At 40.5% G+C, this 16,118-nt stretch overlaps 1 pseudogene; it reads right to left on the bottom strand.

Moving 5' to 3' along the window:
* Window positions 1-127: 127 nt before the first annotated feature.
* On the bottom strand, window positions 128-15,762 carry LOC110138824 (calcyclin-binding protein pseudogene; annotated as a pseudogene).
* Between the last annotated feature and the right edge of the window lie 356 nt (window positions 15,763-16,118).

A 16,118-nucleotide genomic window follows, 5' to 3' on the forward strand; every position in this document is an offset into this window, starting at 1 on the left:
AGCCTGGCAGCCTACAGTCCATGGGGTTGCAAGAGTTGGACATGACTTAGCGACTAAACCACTATTTAAATAACTCCCCTAGTAGGAAATGGAGAATTCATCGCCCTTACTTAGAAGGCTGTGTAAGTAGTTACATGTCACGTTTATTTGTGCTGCTCACCAGCATTTCCTTATTGGAAACATTTTCCACATCACAGTTCCCAAAAAGACTTTCAGGTTTCAGAATTCTGTATCTCCTTTGGCTTCCTTCTCTCTTGATTCCACTCAGGCTTTATTAAAGGTTCACTTTGTATCATCTCCATCTTTGTAAACTTTCTTTAGAATGTTCATTAATTCCTCGCTAGGATCTGTTTCAATATCATAGGAAGTCTAATCTTTCTCTTTGCATTTTTTTCAACCTGAGTCAGGTAGTTCCACTGTGTGTTTTCTGCTTTCTTTATGTAGATAACTGTATCTGTCTTGACCTTTCTTGAACTGCCTTCCACAGAGATGGGTTTCAAGAGATTGTTCATAATCATGGAGTAACTCTTCCCATTTAAATTCTTTACCAAAAGATCAAATAACTTCTCTGTGAAATGTACCTGCACGTTCTCAGTGAGCACTTGATGAACTGCAGTGAAGTTAATGTAGATTTTCATACACTTGTCTGGATGATCCCATCCATAATTACTGAATTTCACTGTATATGCTGTTTTAATAAGAGCAACCACAGCAGCTAGCTTTTTGTTTTCTAAAAGTTTTGCTTTCCTCTGTGATTTCTGCTGCATCTTGTTTTTGATTTCTGTCTCAATCTTGGATTTTTCAGCTGTGAGGGGATCAGATACTCTTTTTCTGGTGGCTTTTCCCAGTGGCACTTTAAGCTCTTCTATATCTTTCTGTAGCTATTCCTAATTGAAGCCATGGTTGGGCTGCGGCAGGCAAGGCCCTGGCTGCAGCGGCACAGGGCCGAGAACAGGAAATGCCACCCTGAACATGCTCACCCCCAGAGCAGACTGTTCTGGCATTGATCAGTCATCTTTTTGAAAAAAAAAATTTATCAAATAAAAGATTTTTTAAATTCTGTGATGCTTTATAACTTTCAAAAATTATACACACATGATTTCATATAATTGCATTATTGCCCCTCACCTTTCACTTCTCCCCAACTGGTAACCACTAATTTATTTTCAGTATCTTTGAGTCTGCTTCTTTTTTGTTTATTAACTAGTTTGTTTTATTTTTCAGATTCCACAACATGAGTGATAGCATACAGTATTTTGTATTTATATTATTTCACTAAGCATTATGCTTTCCAAGTCCATCCATTTTACTACAAATGGCAAAATTTCCTTCTTTTATATGGCTGAGTAGTATTCCATTGTATATATTTATATAGCAGTACTTCTTTATCCATTCATCCTGGTAGACACTTAGGTTTCTTCCATACCTTGGTCATTATAAATGATGATGCTATAAAGATAGGAGTGCATGTATCTTTTCCATTACTGTTTTTTGGATATATACCCAGAAGTGAAATTTCTAGGTTATATCAATTCAGTTCAGTCGCTCAGTTGTGTCTGACTCTTTGCGACCCCATGGACTGTAGCACGCGAAGCCTCCCTGTCCATTGCCAACTCCTGGAGTTTACTCAAACTCATGTCCACTGAGGCGGTGATGCCATCTAACCATCTCATCCTCTGTCGTCCCCTTCTCCTCCTGCCTTCAATCTTTCCCAGCATCAGGGTCTTTTCAAATGAGTCAGTTCTTCCCATCAGGTGGCCAAAGTATTGGAGTTTCAGCTTCAGCATCAGTCCTTCCAATGAATATTCAGGACTAATTTCCCTTAGGATGGACTGGTTGGATCTCCTTGCAGTCCAAGAGACTCTTTAAAAGTCTTCTCCAACACCACAGTTCAAAAGCATCAATTCTTCGCTGCTCAGCTTTCTTTATAGTCCAGCTCTCCCATCCATACATGACTTCTGGAAAAATCATAGCTTTGATTAGAGGAAACTTTGTTGACAAAATAATGTCTCTGACAAAATAATGTTGCTTTTAATATGCTATCTAGGTTGGTTGCAGCTTTTTTTCCAAGGAGCAAGCATCTTTTAATTTCATGGCTACAATCACCATCTGCAGTGATTTTGGAGCCTAAGAAAATAAAGTCTGTCACTGTTTCCCCATCTATTTGCCATGAAGTCATGGGACCAGGTGCCATGATCTTAGTTTTCGGAATGTTGACTTTTAAATCAACTTTTTCACTCCCCTCTTTCACTTTCATCAAGAGGCTCTTTAAAACTAGGTCATATAGTAGTGACCTAAAAATAGAGCTACTCTATTTTTAGTTTTTGGAGAAACTGCCATACTGGTTTCCACAGTGGCTTCAACAATTTACATCCCCACAAACAGTGTACAAGGGTTTCCTTTTCTCCACATCCTTCAAGATCATTTATCTGAGAGCACTTTAAACATGTTACCAGGGACTTCCCTGGTGGTCCAGTAGTTAAGAATCTGCCCTGCAATATGGGGAACTAAGATCCCACGTGCCATGAAGCAACTAAGACTGTGTGACAATGAAAGATCTCACATGATGCAACTAAGACCCAATGCAGCCAAATAAATAACTATTTAAAAAAACACATCACCAAAAAAAACACAACACATCACCAAACACATTTCTTTTTTCCCTACAAGAGGATGTTAATTGCCCGTTAGATGGTCTGGCAAAATCAGAATCTTTATGCAGAAGATTTGTCAATTGGCATAATATTCTTAGACATGATTTTCGTATACCTTTGCATTTAACTTTCAATACTCTATATCTTTGATTCTGTTTTCAGACAAAATTTAAATCAAGTTCCTTAAAATTATGCCATTTTATGCATTTTTAAAAAAATTTTACCTACATCTTTTTTCTTAACCTACTCAATTTTTTGGTACTAGAAATGTACAGAAGGAAGACCAAGGCAAATTGTGCAGCCATATGAAACTTCACTGTGCTTTATGGCACACTGACATATTCATAGAAATGGTATTTAAGTGTACAAGTGATTATGTTGGAAAGGGTGGTTCAAGTATTATCTACACAGTAAGCATCAAGGATAAGACTTGGATAACCTGTTTAGTATGAAGAGTCGGCATCATTAATCAAATTGTTTATCAGAATAGCTGAAGTTCTTGGCAAGCTGTGGACTTCTTCTAATCTCCTACCTAACATTACTGGGTTCCTGAGATGGAGACTTGATTTAAAATCATTGCAGCTTAACCGCCCAATCCTGAATGAAATCTATCGCACATAACATATTACCCAGAACAGGTATGACTTGATTTAATAAAGCTGTATATTCAGAGGTTTGCACTAAAAAAGCAAGAAAATGGAAATAACAATCCATTAAAAAAAAATCTTACCAGAAGTATTTACCGATGAGTTGCTTAATTAATTAAAAAAAAAAAAGACAGTATATCTAAAATGTAATCTGAGTTTCAAAGCTTTGATTTTTGTCCATATTTTCAGGAAGAAATCTAGAGAAAGATAAAACAGATGGAAATCAGAAGTCTTGCAAAACTGTTAAATGGTTCTTTCCCTCCAGCAGTTTTCTTTATCACACTAAATAAGATTACTTGCTTTATATGTTTTGCTTTTATATAGAAAAACGTGTCAAATTGTTACCTTTGACTCAAGGTATAATGATATTTTATTCTATTACAAAACTATAAGTACTCCCATTTAATCTAATTGTCCCCACATATGATGTTAAAGTCAAATAGTTATCTTAATTATCCCTCACTTTGCAGTTACCTTTCTGTTTCTTTGTGAAATGTTTTTGATGTCTTGTTGAACCCCTGACACCACAGGCATGTGCGAGTCTGAAGAGTCACTTTATAAAAAAGTCCTTCTGTCTCTTTCTTCTTTCTTTGATAAGACATACGGTTCTGACCTGAGAATTATTATTATCATTTTTAGTTATTTATTTGGCTGTGTTGCGTCTTAGATGTGGCACGTGGGATCTTCTAGTTGCAACTTGCATGCTCCGGACCCCACTGGCTCAGTATTTGTGGCTCATGGGTGTAGTTGCCCCGAGGCATGCAGGATCTTTGCTCCCAGACCAGGGATCCAACCTGCATCTCCTGCTCTGGAAGGCATATTCTTACACTGGGAAAGTCCTTCTGACGTGAAAATTGTCAATTGAGTTCAAATCAATAATCGCTAAATACATCTTTTGTTGTTCTGATTTCATATTCCTACATAGTTCCATTTTATATCAGTTCAGTTCAGTGGCTCAGTTATGTCCGACTCTTTGTGACCCCATGGACTGCAGCACGCCAGGCCTCCCTGTCCATCACCAACTCCCGGAGTTTACTCAAACTCATGTCCATCAAGTCAGTGATGTCATCCAACCATCTCATCCTCTTGTCGTCCCCTTCTCCTCCTGTCTTCACTCTTTCCCAGCATCAGGGTTTTTGCAAATGAATCAGTTCTTCCCATCAGGTAGCCAAAGTAAACCATTCTAATTTCCTGTTCAATGCTTCCAACCAGTTGTTTCTCGTAAGTTTGTGGTAAATTCATTTATTCTGTCAATAAACACTAAGCACTTACTCGACATGCTGGGTGACTAGCAAAAAAATGATTCCTGCCCTGTCTTGTGGGAGAGGAATTCAGTCTTATCAGAGAGGAAAAGTGAAGATGAAAGGGAAAAGTTAAACCCAGTGACTGTCTTGTAAAACAACAACAGTAGATTTTGCTTATTCCATGCTCCACCCTCTGGTTGAATCTAGTGGCTGTTTCACCAACCTCAGTTCCACTCCTCCATTTTGCAGCAGCTGTGTGGCTCGGGTGAGCCATAGCCTCATCCTTAGTCCCGTCTCGAGGTAGGCCCTTGTTGGCCTGATATTTTAGGGTTATCCGAGCCCCCTTGCCCCATGCTCGGTTTTGGTCTAAGTCACTCAGACTCCTGAATTCAATAGGCCGTGGTTTGAATCTCAGGGCTTTTGCTCTATGATTGAGGCAGTTGTCTTTTTTCTTCTAACAGGAAAGAGTAAGCTGTTAGTCTCCACTGTTACTGGCATTCATGCTCTAAACTTGAAATGAGCCGTTTACGGATGAATAGATACTGTGGACAGCAGAGAAGAGATGGAAAGAAACTGGGTCATTATGACATTGTTTAGCGACTAGATCAACCAACCACAAAGCCTGTCCGGCAACTGGACTCTTTGTTACTGTGAGCCACTACTCTTGTTTATCATTTAAGCCATTTCAGGTTGGTTTGCTTGCAAGTTGAATTGTTGTACCTGATAGCATCTTAACGGCTGTACACATAGAAATAGGTCTGTTTACCTTCTCAAGAGCAGAGGAGAATTTATGAAGCTATATATTTACAGAGCTATAACACAGGTTTCAAGGTCTCCACTTACTCAGGCATCTTCCAAACTTTCTACCTAATTTTACACTTGTAATTTTGGACATATTTCCTTAAAGGGACCTTCCAAATTGTATAAGCTTTAGACCTTACAAAACCATTAGTTATTTTGGAAGAGAAAATTTTCACCTTTCTCCCCCATCCCTTTAACATGTTTCCCTAGGGGAAGGGTAACTTACCTAACTGGTAGACAGCTGGATGGGTCACTGTATGTGTGTGGCCTGACTTCTCTAGCTCTCTCATTCAGATCTGTCTGCCCATAGTGGTCAGCCCTGCTGACAAAAGCAGAAGGAAAAGTAGTTGCTGCCTTTGACTTTGTCTTCCAAAATTGCCACCTATCCAACAATTTTTTAAAAGTATAGTGTTGACACAATGGCTGTGAAGAGTCTGAGGAAAGCATCATGAAAGGGTGGCTCTGGGAGACACTGAGAGAAAGTAATTTAAAAATGGAGGCTTTTGTACATACTTGCATCTTCTGCCCCCCAACCTAGCCTACCCTGCCCTTGGTTTACTCCCTGTCATGTTAAAAATTGTGCCCCTGGGAAGCAGTTTGCATTTGTCAAATGACTGAGTGCATAAATTCATTCCAGAGGAGAAGGAGTTGGTGCCCCATCTTGGCCTCAGGTCCCAGCTGTCTTCTCTTTTCCAGCTTAATCAGTAGTAAAGTTGATGTCGATTCTCACCTGATGCCTGTGTGTATTTCTCAATCATTTCCCAACCAGGAAAGGTGAGGAGAATGATTCTCACCCTGAAATGACAACATAAGTCAGCAGTAGCAATTATAGGAACATATGTATAAGAAGTACTAAATGACCTACTAAAAGTACCGAGAAGATCAGTATGAGTCGTTACAGATATACATGCATGCAGGGCAGAAATAGAGGCATAGATATAGAGAATGGACTTGTGGACAGAAGTGGGGGGAAGGAGAGGGTGGGATGACATGAGAGAGTAGCATCGAAATATATATATATTACCATGTGTAAAATAGATACCTAGTGGGAAGTTGCTGTGTAACACAGGAAGCTCAGCCCAGTGCTTTGTGATGACCTAGAGGACTGGGATGGGGATTGGGGATGGGAGAGAAGCTCAAGAGGGAAGGGGATATGTGTATATTTATGGCTGATTCACGTTGTTGTATGGCAGAAACCAACACAACATTGTAAAGGAATTACCCTCCAATTAAAAGCAAAAGATACACATGCAGTAAAAATAGGAATTCCTAATCAAAGGTAGTTTACAACTGAAAAAGAAAATACTACTAACATAAATAGCTACCATCTTATGAGGTCAACCACAATTCATGTATATATTCTACCATGTATATTATATATATTCAGTTATATTGGATTGCATCATATGAAATTGCAGAATTGGCAATTTTATATGGGCTTCCCTGGTGGCTCAGTTGGTAAAGAATCTGCCTGCAATGTTTGTAGGTTAATGTGTAGTTGACTGCCAACACTTCTATATGGTCAACCTCGTGTTACTGACACCCCAAACATTCACAATTATTTGACTTGACTTGGAAGCCGGGGCGATCACTCAAGATCATCTGTAGACCCTGATGGCTCCTGATTTTCCTCACTCTTTGAAGATTTTCCACATCTAGCTCACTATCACTCTTTTAAACATGATTCCTGTCAGTATTCTTACTGATTGCAATGTTCGCAAAAACAATTTTTCCAATATTCTGGTTTTTCATGGTTTTTTGACCTCTTCTCTTGCAATGACCTCTTCTCTCTCTCTCTCTCTCTTTTTTTTTACCTCAAATGCCCAATTCCATTGTCATGTCTTCAGCATTGGAGCACTTCATTTTATTTCTGGAATACCACTCTTTTTTGATTCTTGTATTTCTCACTGGACAAGTGTATTCAATATCCTCTGTTGGTTTCTATTTCTCAACTGACCTCTATCTGTGGGGTGCCCCAGAATCTGGTCTTCAGATTTCTTTTTTTCTTTACCTATGCTCTCGCTTCCCTGCTTAGTATCTTTTCAGTGATTTCCCATTATTCCTACAGTCAAGTCCAGAATTCTCAACCATCGCTCAGAAGGCTCTGCTTAGAAACCAGATTGCTTCTGATTTTTCTCTCTGGAAGGCATTATTGCTTATCATACCCCCTCAATCATTCCCTTTAAAGCAGTTCCTCCAAAATGCCACACTTTTTTCTGCCTCGGTGTTCCTCCTCACTGGCTTCCAATACATGGAATGCTCTTTCTCATGCTTGTCCTTACATATGTAACTCCTGAGAGTTCAGCTTAATTTATGTCCTCCTTAGAGAAGCCTTCCCTGACTTAAAACTGTTTAAACCAAGTTTGGTCCCTGTTATTCAGTTCTCAGCTATCCTGTACTTCTCCTTGTCAGTTGTTTGTACATATAATTGTTCAGTTATATATTATTTGTTTGAAGTCTGCCTTCCTTAATCTGTAAATCCTCTCAAGACAGGGGTCACGTCTGTGTTGTAATTATTGTATCTGTAATGTCTGGTGCAATGCCTGACATAATGATGGTGTATAATAAATGTATGATTAAATGACTGATTATTTACAGAGCTCAGGATCCTAACTTCTCTAAGTAACGAAACTTTGTGGGGAGCACACTTCAAATTCTAACTGGAGTTCTACAAGCCTATCCTTTTCTCCTGTTCCTTCAACCACACTGCTTTCACTCTTTCTGTCTGTGGTATTCGTGGTTTCCAGGCTTCTTGTAGAAAGTCTGCAGTTTGTGATGGGCATTGGAAAAAGTGTGAATTCTTGAAGTAAGACTGGATCAAGGACCTGGGGAGATACACCTTGGGTATTGGGCTTTTATCTCAGAATATCTTTGAAATAAGCTTTCTTTCTGCTCTCCAGACTCTAAAATAAAATTTTAGGGGTCATCTTATTGTTCTATTAAAGATACAAGATGCATAGTTCTATACTTCATTTTATCAGGATCACGTAGGAAAAGATGGGGTCTATTCCTGGATGTTAATATTGCACCTGTATCTCAAATCTGAAGGAGTAGTATCTTTGAATTGTAGGATATGCATCTATTCAGTCAAAGTGATTAAAACATATAAAGAGACATGGATTCAATCCCTGGGTAGGGAATGTTCCCTGGAGGAGGAAATGGCAACCTACTCAGTATTCTTGCCTGGAAAATTCCATAGACAGAAGAACCTGGCGGGCTACACAGTCAATGGGGTTGCAAAGACTTGGACATGACTGAGCACACATGCACGCACACACAAGAAATAAAACACTACTTAAATCTAATAATAGAGAGGGCTTGGAACTGAGAAGGTATATTTCAAAATGTTTAAAAATGAGAGGTGTTCTTGTTAAAAGAATGAGTGGTAATGCTCCTGAAGGGTCATTCGATGTTAGAGATAAGGATTTCCAATCTAGGAAGGAGGTATCTGAAGCACAATGCTTAACCTCACTGGCCTGTAATTTAAGGTGGAGCGAAAGATCAGCTGAGCTTTAAGGTAGCTTTAACTTAGTTAAGCTAAGCTTTAACTGCTTTAAGACAGTTCATTGAATGGTCAGGATACTGTCAGTGCTGAAGTTGATGAAACTGAGGATGGGAGGCTCCGTGAAGAGAGAGACTGAGAGCCAAGTTCCTGGAGGGTTGAGTATGCTGATGAAGAGCAGTGTGGTACTGCAGAGGTAATGGGTGTGGATGGTATGTGCTTCAAGGCCTGAGCTGATGGGTGGGGATAATGAGAAGCTTCAAAACTGGTACTTGGGCTGTGGTGCAGGATTCTCTGACTCTGGGTGCACAGGCATGCAAGCTGAATTCAGCTTGAGAAGAGTCAGGAGGGGCATTTTCATGGGAGAGTCAAGAGGAAATTTGTCTATTAGAAATTTTGGTTTACACCTCTGCTAAATGCTTAAGTCTTTGTCCATTTTTCTGTATTATGGAAAGAGCATACCAGTGAGGAATGAAAAAGGCAGTAAAAGGAACATGGAAAAAGAAAAGTTGGTAATTATAGGTTGGCAGGGGGGAGAGGTTGAAGAGTCTGTGATGGACATATAGAAGGTCTCCCAGAGATCAGTTTTGGACTAAAAATGAAAAACAAGGGGGCATACAAGAAGCTTTCTGTAGGAATTGGGGAATAAATTATTTTCCAAATAATAGAAGTGATACACATGCATAATTCCTGCTGCTCTGCTTTAAAGGTGACCTATACTAGGAAATGGCAGCTTTCTCCAATATTCTTGTCTGGGAAATCCCATGGACAGAGGAGCCTGGTGGGCTACAGTCCATGGGGTCATAAAGAGTCAGACATGACTGAAGCGACTGAGCATGCACATGTACAACTTAAATTTCCAGGTGGTACAGTTAGTTAGGGAACTAAGATTAGAAACCATGACTTGATTCCTTACCTTGGAGTCTACTTTTCTTTAAGTTTCCACCTTTCTAAAGGGGTAAAGAGACATGCTTTATTTTCTGTATTCTCTCTCCTACAATTCCACTTAGTATCTGAGGACCAGGATTAAGAAATAGCATGATGGAAAAATAAACACTAATTAGTAGTGCTACACTCTTTTTTTCTCTACTAGCAGCACTCACAACAGGATTGCAAAACCTCATCAGGTTTGCAGAACACTGAGAGAACACCTACAGATTTTAATTTACAAGTCCTCGCTGTACACTCTGAAAAGAAAATCTAGGGTTTTTTTTTTTTCTTAATGCAATACAAAGGCAGGGCTGAAACACAAGGCCAAGTGAAAAGAATGCTTATTGTTTCTCCATCATGGAAAATAAGCCTCGGTAATGGATTGAGAGAAGTAGCCCAGTGGCAAAATATTAAACAGAAATAGATCAAATAGCGCCAGAGATTTTCCTAGGGGTGAAGTGTTAATACATAGGAAATGTCGTAAAATAAAACTTGCCTTAACACCATTTCCCTTAATGAAATATGCATAAAAAACACCTGTATAAGATGTTAATATTAGGGGATCTGTAGTGAAGAGTATAAAGGAAATCTGTACTATTTTTGGAACTTTTCTGTAAATCTAAAATTATTCAAAGATTTTCTCCACCTCTCTCTCTGGTGTGAGGACACAGCAAGGTGTCCAGCAAACCATGAAGAGACTCTCACCAGGAACTGAATCAGCCAGCACCTTGTTCTTGGACTTACCAGTCTCTGGAACTGTGATAAATAAATGTCTCTTGTTGAAGTGAAAAAATAAAATCAAAACAACACCCACGTAAACTCATTGTAAACTAATAGGTGGATGAGGAAAAACAGAAAGGCATGAAATTATTCTTTTTTCATTCTTACTAATCTTTTAATTAAATGAAATGGATTTCAAGATGAGTGAGTCTGAAAAAATTATCAGAGGTTACCTGAATTAAACCCTTTAGGCTAATGTTGATAATAATAATACCATAGAAGAACAATATCTTGAAAAGGTGATGTTTTTCACCTGTTACAAAAGCTATCATGCCATAATAATTTAGTTAATAAAATATGATGTTAAGCTAGTATATTTTAATAATTCTTCTGCATCATAAGAGTTTGGAGCAATTGAGTAAATATAATTACTGCAAAAAAGAGTTGAAGCTATGGATTGATTAGTGTCTCCACTAGAGTTGACCCAGGAACTCCACAGCATTTGGGTGGATATTGGGCCATCTGGTACGCTGAGTCCATTTTAGGACTTCAGTCCTATTTTGATATTTGAATATTTTAACTATTCTCTCTGTAAGATGTTGAGTTTTGTATCTGTATCTAGGAAAGTCCAGGCAGGTCCTTAATCTGGGGAAGAGTGGGCAGGGAGTAAGAGTTTGAGTAAGTCATGGTGGAGCAGCTTGACTAGACTAACCCTCTCATACGACAGAAATTAAACTTTGGACAAAATAGTAAAAACTATCTAAAGGTAATGGAGAGTGACCAAAAGTATGTAGCAACTTGAGGGGAGTTAATTCTAGTTGGAAGGACTGATGCTGAAGCTGAAACTCCAATACTTTGGCCACCTCATGTGAAGAGTTGACTCACTGGAAAAGACCCTGATGCTGGGAGGGATTGGGAGCAGGAGGAGAAGGGGACAACAGAGGGGACTGGATGGCATCACCGACTCGATGGACATGAGTTTGAGTAAACTCCGGGAGTTGGTAATGGACAGGGAGGCCTGGTGTGCTGTGATTCATGGGGTCGCAAAGAGCTGGACATGACTGAGCGACTGAACTAAATTCTGGTAAAATCACATTCTTAACATTTTTTTTCAACTTAGGGCAAGCCCCAGGCAGTGCAACTAAGAGTCATTAACACTCATACAGAAACCTTACTGTTACTAAAACTTAAATCTTACTTGAGGAATCTGAGGACAGAGTTCAGAGCAACTAAACAGTGTAGAAATGAGGTGGAAATCTTGAAAAAAAGGAGAAAGTTACAGAGGGTAGCCACACAGCTCAAATCTCTCACTAATCTCAGAACTCCACATCCATGGGGCAGACTTCACACAGCCCAGCTGAAACTAAAAGAATGAAAGGGAGATTTCAGTTGCGGCTCGGTGTGGGGAAGACAGAATTTGGAGCTTGAGATCAACCAAATTAAACAATATCAACAAACTACTACTAAATAATATCAACAAAAATTCTTCAGAGGGACAAAACAGAATCCAGTTTCTATAATGTATTATTCACAACATCCAGGATATAGTCTAATTAAATCAGACATATGAAGAACATACTAAAAAGGAAACGCAGTGGTGACTGACCCAGATGTTGGAATTAGTAGACAAGGATTTTTAAGGGAGCCATTAGAACTGCCTAAAAACAAAAACACCAAAAAAGACTTTTAATGAATGCATAGGAAATTTCAGCAGAGAAACAGAAATTTTAACAACAGAGCAAAAGCCACAGGAGGATCAAATGGATTCTAGAAGTGAAGAATAGTGTCTGATGGGTTTAACAAAAACCCATCCAAAAAAAAGTGATGGGTTTAACAGCAGTTTGAAGATGATAAGAGAGTCAGTGTCTGTGAACATGAAGATAGAAAAATCTTCAAGATGATCTAATCTGAAAATGTGTGAGCAGTCAAAATCGGGTGTGGGGAGCTTTTTCTTTATTTGTACTTTTATTGTATATAACCTATCTTTTCATAAATTTACTAGACTAGTAAGTCAGGGGAATGTTTGATGAGAACGCATCTTTAAAAAAATTTTGTTTTTGTCTGCACTGGGTCTTCGTTCCTGCGTGGACTTCCCTCTAGTTGCAGCAAGCAGGGGCTATTCTAGTTGCCAAGCACTGGCTTCTCATTGTGGCAGCTTCTCTTGTCGCAGAGCACAGGCTCTCGGGCATGTGGATTCAGCAGTTGCAGCTCCCAACTCTAGAGCACAGGCTCAACAGTTGTAGAGTAGGGGCTTAGTTGCTCTGCCGCATGTGGGATCTTCCCAGGTCAGAGATTTAACCTGTGTCTCCTGCATCGGCAGGTGGATTCTTTACCACTGAGCTAACAGGGAAGCCCAGAACGTATCTTGATTTTGACAGTGCTTTAAACAAAATTTCTCAAGATATGCTCATGTACAAGATAGAAAAATGTGGACCACATGGCGCTCTGTACATTCATTCTTGATCTCTGCCACTCTCCTAGACTGACTTCAGTGCTATAATGGGGGTTGTATAAAATGCAGTGCTTGAAACAGGGAAGGAACACTCATCTGTTACCTGCGATTTTTTACTTACTTGTTATCCTCCTTCACTAGTATATAAACTCCATGAAGGCAGGAAGTGCCTATCTGTATCCTCCTAGTTGCCAAGACCTGAAATTAACTCCTGCTGTCTTGAACAGGGGCAGAAACTGGGTTAACATGAAGGTGAGCATGGTGACAAGAAATCCAGGAATGTATTACATTCAGAAATTCAGGTTAACAGAATGTTTGTTTCAGGGAAATCGGTCAGCTGGCAGCGGGTCCCTGGTGCCAAACTGGTGCTGGAAATAAGACTTAAGTCTCTTGTGTGCTCGGAGAAGGCAATGGCACCCCACTCCAGTACTCTTGCCCAGAAAATCCCATGGGCGGAGGAGCCTGGTAGGCTGCAGTCCATGGGGTTGTGAAGAGTCGGACATGACTGAGCAATTTCACTTTCACTTTTCACTTTCACGCATTGGAGAAGAAAATGGCAACCCACTCCAGTGTTCTTGCCTGGAGAATCCCAGGGATGGGGGAGCCTGGTGGGCTGCCGTCTGTGGGGTCGCACAGAGTCAGACACGACTGAAGCGACTTAGCAGCAGCAGCTCGTGTGCTTAGTTGCTCAGTCATGTCCAACTCTGCGGGACAAAGGGGATTCTCCTATGGACAGAGAATACTGGAGTGGGTTGCCATGCCCTCCTCCAGGACATCTTCCCAACCCAGGGATTGAACCTAGGTCTCCCGCATTACAGGTGGATTCTTTACCAGCTGAGCCACCAGGGAATCTCAGTCTCTTGAGGGTAGTGTTTCTCCAGGTGTGGCTCAGAGGCCTGCTTCAGAATGACCTGGAGCGCTTGTTAAAAATTGGGGGGCTAATCATAGATTTGTTAAGCCTGCATCTCTAAGGATGGGTCTTGGAAATCTACAGGTATCCTAGACAATTCTTATGTATATAAATTTATTTTTAGGGGTTGGGGAGCTCACAAAAGCAAGGAATAGACTAAGTCCTAGGGCAGGTTTCACAATCTTGGCACCACTGGCAATTTGATTGGATAATTCTTTGTTGAATTATCGGGGGGGGGGGGGGGGTGGTGCAGTGCTGTCCTATGGACTGTAGGATGTTTAGCAGTATCCCTAGTTTCTAATCCTCTAGATCTCAGATTACCCCTTCCTCTCCAGTTGTAACAACCAAAAATGTCTCCAGACATTCCAAAATGTCCCGTGGGCAAAACTGGCCCTGCTTGAGAACCACTGCTTTGGGGGATCAGAAGGAGGAGAAAGCAACACTGGAGAATGTCCAGCTATTGGAACTGGGATGCCATGTTAGGGTGAGAGCTACAAGAGTTCCTCTACAAGGCTTGTCGTGTTGGTGGCTTAGCAAATTTTTTGTAGAGGGGCCATGGGAGTCTAGAGTTGGTGACAGATGGAATATAGAGGCTGAGAACTAGACAGGGTGTCACACCAGGTTTTGGTCATGGCTGTGCGCTGGAATCAACATGGAATTGTAAAAACATAAAAATGCATCAGCCAGTCTTAGCTCTACTGAAGCGGAATATCCAGTGAAGTCCAGGTACTTGGTACACAACCTGGATTCAGGAACACTCACAGGGTTAGATGACATCCTGAGTACTGTGTTCAGGAACTCAGGAGACAGTTCAGTTCAGTCGCTCAGTCATGTCCGACTCTGGGACCCTATCAACTGCAGCACGCCAGGCCTCCCTGTCTATCACCAACTCCCGGAGTTTACTCAAACTCATGTCCATTGAGTCGGTGATGCCATCCAGCCATCTCATCCTCTGTCGTCCCCTTCTCCTGCCTTCAATCTTTCCCAGCATCAGGGTCTTTTCAAATGAGTCAGTTCTTCGTATCAGGTGGCCAAAGTATTGGAGTTTCAGCTTCAACATCAGTGCTTCCAATGAATATTCAGGACTGATCTCCTTTAGGATGGACTGGTTGGATCTCCTTGCAGTCCAAGGGACTCTCAAGTCTTCTCTAACACCACAGGTCAAAAGCATCAGTTCTTCGGCACTCAGCTTTCTTTACAGTCCAACTCTCACATCCATACATGACCACTGGAAAAACCATAGCCTTGACCAGATGGACCTTTGTTGGCAAAATAATGTCTCTGCTTTTAAATATGCTATCTAGGTTGGTCATAGCTTTTCTTCCGTGGAGTAAGTGTCTTTTAATTTCATGGCTGCAGTCACCACCTGCAGTTATTTTGGAGCCCAGAAAAATAAAGTCAGCCACTGTTGCCACTATCTGCCATGAAGTGATGGGACCAGATGCCATGATCTTAGTTTTCTGAATGTTGAGCTTTAAGCCAACTTTTTCACTCTCCTCTTTCATTTTCATCAATAGGCTCTACAGTTCTTTGCTTTCTGCCATAAGGGTGGTGTCATCTGCATTTCTGAGGTTATAGATATTTCTCCCAGCAATCTTGATTCCAGCTTGTGCTTCATCCAGCCCAGCGTTTCTTTCAGCCCAGAAGGAGACAGGCTGGGCATAAAACTGCCTGGGCAAAGCAGTCCTCAGCAATGCTTAGTGTCTGAACCTCTTTAATAGCTCCCTTTCCATCCCACAAGTGAGGATGAAAGCATTATATACATATCTGTTATGGCTAGAGGATCCTAAGTAGGGGATTTCCCCAATTTTACTCTTAGCCTCTGTTCTGAACCTACTTGCTCTTTTGTGATGTTTCCTGTTTTCACCCCACTGCTTAATACAATTTCTTTCTCTCTGTCCAGCGCCCTCATGCTGATATTTGCTTGGCTTGTGTGTGATCGGGCAGTTTCAGAGGTAGAATCAAAGTCTTGCTGATGGACTTGGGAGTTTCTAACTTCCTTTTAAAGGTACTGATCAGACACCTATGTATTAAGAAATGGAAAGTAAGACTGTAAAGCAGTAAGACAGCTTCCACAAACTGCACAGTAAACATTAGTTTCATAGAGTAGAACTTTATCCTTTTGACAGGAAATCCAGAAAAGAAAAAAAAAAATTTCGTGCCACTTTTGAAGTTTCATTTCCATGTGAAACACTGCGGTTAACTAAAGTATCTCCATGGAGAAGCTCAATTAAACTTGATTAATCTTAGTTAAATCT

This window comes from Odocoileus virginianus, chromosome 32 (genome assembly GCF_023699985.2).
Source record: "Odocoileus virginianus isolate 20LAN1187 ecotype Illinois chromosome 32, Ovbor_1.2, whole genome shotgun sequence".
NCBI lineage: Eukaryota > Metazoa > Chordata > Mammalia > Artiodactyla > Cervidae > Odocoileus > Odocoileus virginianus.